The sequence below is a fragment of the Panicum virgatum genome, chromosome 6N (genome assembly GCF_016808335.1).
Source record: "Panicum virgatum strain AP13 chromosome 6N, P.virgatum_v5, whole genome shotgun sequence".
NCBI classification, from domain to species: domain Eukaryota; kingdom Viridiplantae; phylum Streptophyta; class Magnoliopsida; order Poales; family Poaceae; genus Panicum; species Panicum virgatum.
In genome coordinates this window covers 20,460-29,469 of record NC_053150.1, presented here as the reverse complement: position 1 = coordinate 29,469, position 9,010 = coordinate 20,460, and the positions used below count along the sequence as shown (strand labels likewise).

The following is a 9,010-nucleotide window of genomic DNA, read 5'->3' as shown; positions in this document are numbered from 1 at the left end:
ATCACCTTTTTGTATATAACAACTTCATGTTATGGTTGTCATATATGTGATGCCGGTTGTTTTCGGATGTCCAAAAGATTTATTCAGTCTTAGTAGAATATATATATGTTATGTGTTGATAAGTGCTCAAGAAACCTGTCGATGGATACATATAAGAGCACGGATATATATGGAAAGCACACGGCCATGAAAGCGGCGAAAACTAGTACTGTACACACAATAATTATAATTATTAAGGGAAATCAACACATACAGGGCATGCCATACGTAGGTATATGTGGCAGCAGTCACAAAGCACGCATACATGGTGTCTGTCAACTTGATGTTGGCACTCACACAGATTATTCCAATACTCGACTCTCAGAGAATAGGCATCACCCAACCTGATGGAGTCGCGCTCACACTGATGAGACACAGGAGGATATATATATAGCAATGGGCTGTCATTCGGTCCATAAAGAATGACAGTAATCATTCCAGGTCATCGGCTTGGAATAACTTAACGGTGCACTTAGTATCCGGCCTGGTCCCTGTCATGCTCGCGCATATACATACGACCATGAATGAGATCACCGCTGTTGATGGATCACTGGGCGCCGCGCTTTCCCGTCCCGCGGGGGGCGCTGTTTGATGTGCAGTCCTAGGGGGGGGGGGGGGGCTGACAATCTTTTCCACCAGCACGATCTGCTTGCATCCAGCTGATAACTCCAACTCAGTCGGCAGTTTAGACCTGCTTGCATATATAGTTACATGCATACATACATTATACTCTCTTCGTTCTTTTTTTATTTATCGTATGTTAGTTCAAAATAAACTAACCGACTACAAATATTCGAGAACAAAGATAGTACTAGTAAATAATAAATAATTTACGTCATCTGATGATATAGATGTAGTAGATTATATATATTTTTTCAATCAATCTTAAATACTGTATATAGCTAGAATATCACTAACTACTTACTACAGGTACGTACCTTTCTGTCGTGATTGCTCCTGCTGCACACCCGACGATTAGTGTGTCGAGGTCCTTAATTTGCTGCATAGCGAACTTCAGAGTGTGCTGGATGCTCGTTCCTTCATACATCTCGCCGGCAATGTTCTGTGCTCAAAGCAGTACACACACACACACACATATAAGTATCTGCACAAATTATGATACACATACACTACCTTCGTCTCGAAATAGCTAGCTATTCTAGCTTGTTGTAAGCCAAACTATTCATTACATTCATATATAAACAAACATCAATTAAATGGTTTATTAACTCAATTAGCTACAACGAAGCTGCTTGAGGTGTACTCCAGTTATTATGGAGACACAGAAAATAGCTAGTCCGTGCGTGCTGCATATTTGTAAATTAAAATTTGCGTACTTTTTTAAAGTCTCCAAACAAAACATCAAAACGTTGTCTCGCTTGCTGGCCGCCTGGGAGGAACCTGGGGAAGAACATGTCCACAATCTCTTGCCAGTTAGAAAGTCGTGTGATTGAGACTCCTGTACCAAAAGTATATAGTGGGATATATAAGAAATGTTATATAAGTAGTTTATCGAGCTATAAATAATGGGCACGGTACGTAATTAATGGAGTATAATGTGTACATATATTATTGTTAGTCCCCAATGCAAGAGAGATGACATTGGTTGCTTGATATATGTTATATATAGTATAATGGTTTCTATTGTTATTGAAGTGGTCCTATTTAGATCAGTACTCTAGATAGATCCTAGCTGGGTAGCTCTACGTTAGATCTGGAGTTTCTAGCTAGTTCAAAATTACAAAGTGATATTAGCTCTGGGTTCTAATGAATTAAACTCCACGAATGTAATTTGTGAAGCTGGCGGCCACAGATATATAATAAGAGAGAGAGAGAGAGATGATGCAAAATATATTAGCTCTGGGTTCTAATTAATTAAACTCCACGAATGTAATTTGTGAATCCGGCGGCCACAGATAATAAGAGAGAGAGAGAGAGAGATGATGCAAAATATATAAGAGGCAATTAACTGATTAAAAAGAGGGGGATTGGAATACATATCATCATGATGCGTGCATGGTACCACACCTGTTAATGGCTGCCGTATCACCGGAGCTTGGGCGACATCCGCTTTTTTGATGAGAATAACGCAGAGCTTAGGCCGTGGTGATTTGGTAACAAATTCCTTTCTTGCCCACCTCAGTGCTGTGAAGCCATCCTTTAAGAAGTCGTCAAAAATGACCACCCCTACAGTATTAGTCGCCATCGATCGATCGATGTGATGAACGGAAGGCGAGGAACTGCGACGACCAGAGCAGCGTGGTAGCTATCTGTATATATAGACAAATAGTAGTGAGCATTATTCATCGATCCAACTCTTCAGCATGCATGCATGATATATAGCTAATTAATTACTAATTCAGTAGATAGTGTCGGTCGCTAGCATTTAGTCGTCAGTGCATAGCTATCTAGCTACTGTGTTTTGGATCCTTAATTAGGCATTTTCCCCTTCAATAATGGTGCTTTGGATGGGATGGCTTTTCGATCGCTAGCTCTACACAGAATTATTGGGGAGAATTTATAAAATGGTGCATGTATGTCTTCCATCTGTGTGGAAATTCTTATTTTGTGTCTACCGTCTTTAATTTCCACAGCTACGGGTTATTATTATTTTTTGACTAATAGAGGCGTGGGCATAAACCTATTTATTTGCAGCTATGGGGGGCCATGGCCACGGACGAAGAACTCCGCGGACATCTCTGTACAGACAAGGACAGGAGAACTTGGAGCTGGATGGTGGCTGAGGAAGATGGTGAGGAGCTCACCGTGGTGAGCTCGGCTCGTCGCGGAAGCACTCCCGGTGCAAGTTCGTGTGCGTGTGTGCTCTATGCCAGTGAGGTGCTCGCGGCGGACGGCGTCCAGTAGAACCGGCCGCTATCCGAGATGACGAGAGTGGAGTGCGTGTGTGCGTGTGGAGGTGCTCTCTACTCGGTTGTTCAAGCGCAGGCGGCGGAGTTGGCGCACAACGGACGCTCCGGCTTGCCGGGGCTCCCGGTGCGAAGGTGGTGTGTGTGCGTGCATGGTGTGCTCAGTGCGTGCGTGGTGAGGCAGCGAGGCTCGCCAGTGGTGTGCAGACCTCGAGGTAGAGCCGGTGAGGGGCCGAGGTGCCGGAAATCTGCGCAGCTCGCGTGCTTGCCTGTCAGAGCAAGATGACAGGCGGACCCCACGCGCAGGGACAGAGGGGATGGATTTTTTTTGTTTTTAAATTTTGATTTCGGAATTTGGTTTGGAATTTAAATAAGAAAATTGGTGGGGGAAAAATTGCTGGGATTTATTTAGAGGTACTTTAGTAGAAAATTTTGAGAGATTTTGTTAAGCTCAAAAATGCACACTCAAACAAACATTTTTTTAAAAAAATAAATAAATTTTGAATTAGAAGGAGATTTAGAGAAAAATTATTAGGGTCGATTTTTGGGGGTCACACTACAGCGGTCACAAGATCAGCCTCATATGGCGCGCTAGAGCAGAGAACAAATGCAAATTTTTTGCTTGGGGGCTCATCTATAATAAGCTCCTCACGGTAGACAACCTCGCACACCGTGGCTGCCCACACCATCCCGCTTGCACCCTTTGCAATGGACCATTAGAGTCAGGACTCCATTTGTGCCTTACCTGCCCCTTGGCTCAGGAAGTCTGGAGTAGAGTTCTAACCTGGGAGAACTTTCCCCTGCCACAGCAGGCTGACCTGAATAGCATCTCCAGCATTAGGGAGTGGTGGGAGAAGACGGAAACTATCTTCCCGACGGATCGCACGAGGGCGTTCAACAGCGTTGTCATCTACACCATGTGGAACCTTTGGAGAGCGCAATCGAAGAATCTTCGAACATTGCTCGTTGTCACCGATCCAGGTCGCAGAGAGAGTGAGGGAATGTGTTTCGCTATATAGCAGTGCATCCATCCGCCTAGGCTTGAATTAGGGCTGCCTGTCTTGTTTGTTCCTTCTTGGGTGCCCGGTCTTTTGGCCTGAGGACCACCGGCCCTGTGTACTCTAACTCTTTTCCCTCACTTAATTGAAAGGCACGCCACTTCGTTCAAATAAAAAAAAGCTAGACAAGCCAAGAAACGACCAAGAATGGGAAGTGGATCATAAAAGCAGGTCCCAAGGATGTTGGGGGTGGAAAGAGGACTGGCTGAGTTCACCAAAGGAAGATGCTAGGATGGGTCGATCAGTGGAGCGTGATCAGGTGAATACGGTCCCGAGAGATTCTACATCAAGACTTTTGGTCAAGAGGGGTTGTAAAGCAAGGGAAAATCGACTGAGAAGGCCATCTATCGACTAGAAAGTTTTCATCGGCTTAAACTGCAATGAATAGTCAACAGCTTCAGTCTTGGTTATCAAGGCGGTAAGACGTACAATTGCTACGGCACATCCAAATGATTGTGGACTATCCATTTTGGTAGATCTAGGATGAATAAAGTGAGGTATTACCTCATAGGAAGTAATAGATCAAAATAAGAAAAAGATTATTTATTCATCTATTAAATTTCGAAAATAAAAAAATTAAATATGGATAATGTTTTGAAAGGAATCTAACTAACGTTATCCCTATTGAGCTTTGCAACATACCATTTCTCAATAAGAGATTTTTACGGTGCTTGGAAGGCTATCGTTAATTTCAAGCACCATAAAATACCTCATAAGATAAACTCCAACTAATGTTAATAAGTCTAGTTAGATCTATATTAATCAAAATACATTAATTTTCATAACATAATACAAATCTTGTATATAAATAACTTATAGAATATGATAGGATCCTGATATACGATTCTACAGTATGATATTGTCGCACAAAGAACGATACTACATACCTGATATCCTAATTCTAACAACCTTGCTTCTAGCGCAACTCGACGCAAATGTGCCTCAAAATTCTGGTATTTTCTCTAGCCGGTCTTTTCTACGAACTGATGACACGGTCGGTTCCTTTTTCCCAATTTAACCTGTGGTGTGGTCCGGTTTTTTTATTATGGTGTATAGTTTGTATAGACACTTTGGCAACCGATAGCACATACTCAACGCTACGACGATGCAATCAATTTTAGCTATATGCCTAAGTCCATTACGCCATCTATTTTTTTATCTGTTGCAATGCAGTAGTCGATACAATATAACAGTTTCTACCATGGTTAGAATTTCTAACCATGAGCACTGAACCATCATCCATAAAAATTGATTCACAGGGATAGGTGATAAGATGGCCAGCCTCTAGAAATGTATTTAACCATAAGTTGTGATTCCCATGTGCTGAGGATCCATCAGACCATAAAACACTAACGGGAGTTCTGGTAGGTCCCACTACCTTTATGAATAATCCCTAGAGCACATATATAGTATCCTGCTGTTGATTCACAGGCCTGCTGTTGATCTCTGGTGCTCCAAATTCGCCATGTAATAGTGTTGTCTACCCGCTGTCTTACTCTGTACCCAGTTGATCTGAACAATGTAGTCACTACGACCACCGAACTCTCTGTACCAAGCACCGGCTTGCCCGGCATCAATTGGTAATTGATTCAGGTGGGGACTCTCGCCCCCCCGGTGTGCTTTCAAAAAAAAAATAGTATCCTGCTAAAGTTTTCCTAGCAAGTGATTGCAGAACACTCCCCCTCTCTCATGCCTTGTGCTAATTAAGCCATAATCAAACTGAATCTGAATTAAACATGCATTGCTGAGTGTTTTCACTCACCCCGTGCTTATTTGGTTTCTATAAGGTATGCATTTAAATAAGGAGTAGACACATATAATTGGTAAAACTAGTCTATCAACCCGTGCTCTCGCATGGGTTAGAGTTTTAGGGGATATAGGTTTAATCTAGTAATATTAGAGGTGATTATTTTAATTTATCTTTCATAATGGTATTGCGGATAATGTGTATGCAAATTTAGGATTTATTTTAGTTTACCTTTCATGATGGCATATTGGGTAATTTATGTGCAGATTTAGTGCTTATTTTAATTCATCTTTTATAAGGGCACTATGATTAATTTATATGCAAATTTAGGGGGTTATTTAATTTATATTTTATAATGGCATTTTGCGTAATTTATATGCAAATTTATGAGGTTATTTTAATTCTATTTCATAATGGCATGGTGGGTAACTTTTTATATAGATTTAGGGCGTTATTTTATTTCATTTTTAATAATGGCATGGTGGGTAATTTTATATAAATTTAAGGGTTATTTTATTTCATCTTTAATAATGGGGTAATTTTTTAGAAAATATAGCAGATCTAACGGCTACTATTATTAGAGTTACATAATGGACGGCCGGATGTTTCTGATTTTTGTGAGAATTGTTAGGATCTATTTTTTTCTTAGCGCGTCTAGTGAGGATTAACGTGGAGGCTTCAAAAAAGAGTCTCCCATTAGTAATATTAAGATTAAGATTTGGTTTTTCTTTAATTATGGTTGTGGTTGATACATTCTTGTGACTAGCTATGATGGTTTGTTATGTCTGGGGAATGCTTACAAAGTATTATATCACCTTTTTGTATATAACAACTTCATGTTATGGTTGTTTTCGGATGTCCAAAAGATTTATTCAGTCTTAGTAGAATATATATATGTTATGTGTTGATAAGTTCTCAAGAAACCTGTCGTTGGATACATATAAGAGCACGGATATATATGGAAAGCACACGGCCACGAAAGCGGCGAAAACTAGTAGTGTACACACAATAATTATAATTATAAAGGGAAATCAACACATACAGGACATGCCATACGTAGGTATATGTGGCAGCAGTCACAAAGCACGCATACATGGTGTCTGTCAACTTGATGTTGGCACTCACACAGATTATTCCAATACTCGACTCTCAGAGAATAGGCATCACCCAACCTGATGTTGTCGCGCTCACACTGATGAGACACAGGAGGATATATATATAGCAATGGGTTGTCATTCGGTCCATAAAGAATGACAGTAATCATTCCAGCTCATCAGCTTGGAATAACTTAACGGTGCACGTAGTAGCCGGCCCTGTCTCTGTCGTGCTCGCGCATATACGTACGACCATGAATGAGATCACCGGTGGTGATGGATCACTGGGCGCCGCCCTTTCCCGTCCCGCGGGGGGCGCTGTTTGAGGGGCGGCTGACAATCTTTTCCACCAGCACGATCTGCTTGCATATATAGTTGCATGCATACATACATTATACTCTCTTCGTTCTTTTTTTATTTATCGTATGTTAGTTCAAAATAAACTAACCGACTACAAATATTCGAGAACAAAGATAGTACTAGTAAATAATAAATATTTTACATCATCTGATGATATAGATGTAGTAGATTATATATATTTTTTCAATCAATCTTAAATATTGTATATAGCTAGAATATCACTAACTACTTACTACAGGTACGTACCATTCTGTCGTGACTGCTCCTGCTGCACACCCGACGATTAGCGTGTCGAGGCCTTTAATTTGCTGCATAGCGGACTTCAGAGTGTCCTGGATGCTCGGTCCTTAATACATCTCGCCGACAATGTTCTGTGCTCAAAGCAGTACACACACACACACACACACACACACACACACACACACACACACACACACATAAGTATCTGCAAAAATTATGATACACATACACTACCTTCGTCTCAAAATAGCTAGCTATAATTATTCTAGCTTGTTGTAAGCCAAACTATTCATTACATTCATATATAAACAAACATCAATTAAATGGTTTATTAACTCAATTAGCTACAACGAAGCTGCTTGAGGTGTACTCCAGTTATTATGGAGACACAGAAAATAGCTAGTCCATGCGTGCTGCATATTTGGAAATTAAAATTTGCGTACTTTTTCAAAGTCTCCCGCCAATTCTTCAAAACGTTCTTGTGCTTGATGGCCGTCTTGGAGGCCATTGGGGAAGAACTTGCCCAAAATCTTGGGCCACTTATCAAGTGATTGTCGTCTGCTTGAGTCTCCTGTACCAAATGTATATAGTGGGATATATAAGAAATGGTATATAAGCAGTTTATCCAGCTATAAATAATGGGCACGGTACGTAATTAATGGAGTATAATGTGTACATATATTATTGTTAGTCCCCAATGCAAGAGAGAGGACATTGGTTGCTTGATATATGTTATATATAGTATAATGGTTTCTATTGTTATTGAAGTGGTCCTATTTAGATCAGTACTCTAGATAGATCCTAGCTGGGTAGCTCTACGTTAGATCTGGAGTTTCTAGCTAGTTCAAAATTACAAAGTGATATTAGCTCTGGGTTCTAATGAATTAAACTCCACGAATGTAATTTGTGAAGCTGGCGGCCACAGATATATAATAAGAGAGAGAGAGAGATGATGCAAAATATATTAGCTCTGGGTTCTAATTAATTAAACTCCACGAATGTAATTTGTGAATCCGGCGGCCACAGATAATAAGAGAGAGAGAGAGAGATGATGCAAAATATATAAGAGGCAATTAACTGATTAAAAAGAGGGGGATTGGAATACATATCATCATGATGCGTGCATGGTACCACACCTGTTAATGGCTGCCGTATCACCGGAGCTTGGGCGACATCCGCTTTTTTGATGAGAATAACGCAGAGCTTAGGCCGTGGTGATTTGGTAACAAATTCCTTTCTTGCCCACCTCAGTGCTGTGAAGCCATCCTTTAAGAAGTCGTCAAAAATGACCACCCCTACAGTATTAGTCGCCATCGATCGATCGATGTGATGAACGGAAGGCGAGGAACTGCGACGACCAGAGCAGCGTGGTAGCTATCTGTATATATAGACAAATAGTAGTGAGCATTATTCATCGATCCAACTCTTCAGCATGCATGCATGATATATAGCTAATTAATTACTAATTCAGTAGATAGTGTCGGTCGCTAGCATTTAGTCGTCAGTGCATAGCTATCTAGCTACTGTGTTTTGGATCCTTAATTAGGCATTTTCCCCTTCAATAATGGTGCTTTGGATGGGATGGCTTTTCGATCGCTAGCTCTA

At 40.7% G+C, this 9,010-nt stretch overlaps 1 long non-coding RNA gene across 1 annotated transcript; it reads right to left on the bottom strand.

Annotated features, from left to right (window-relative positions):
• Positions 1 to 206: 206 nt before the first annotated feature.
• Positions 207 to 1,096, bottom strand: LOC120680204. The gene is made up of 2 exons (XR_005677523.1): positions 978 to 1,096; positions 207 to 730 (listed from the first exon to the last, which is right to left on the bottom strand). It is a non-coding gene; the product is annotated as an uncharacterized LOC120680204 (long non-coding RNA).
• Positions 1,097 to 9,010: the final 7,914 nt, after the last annotated feature.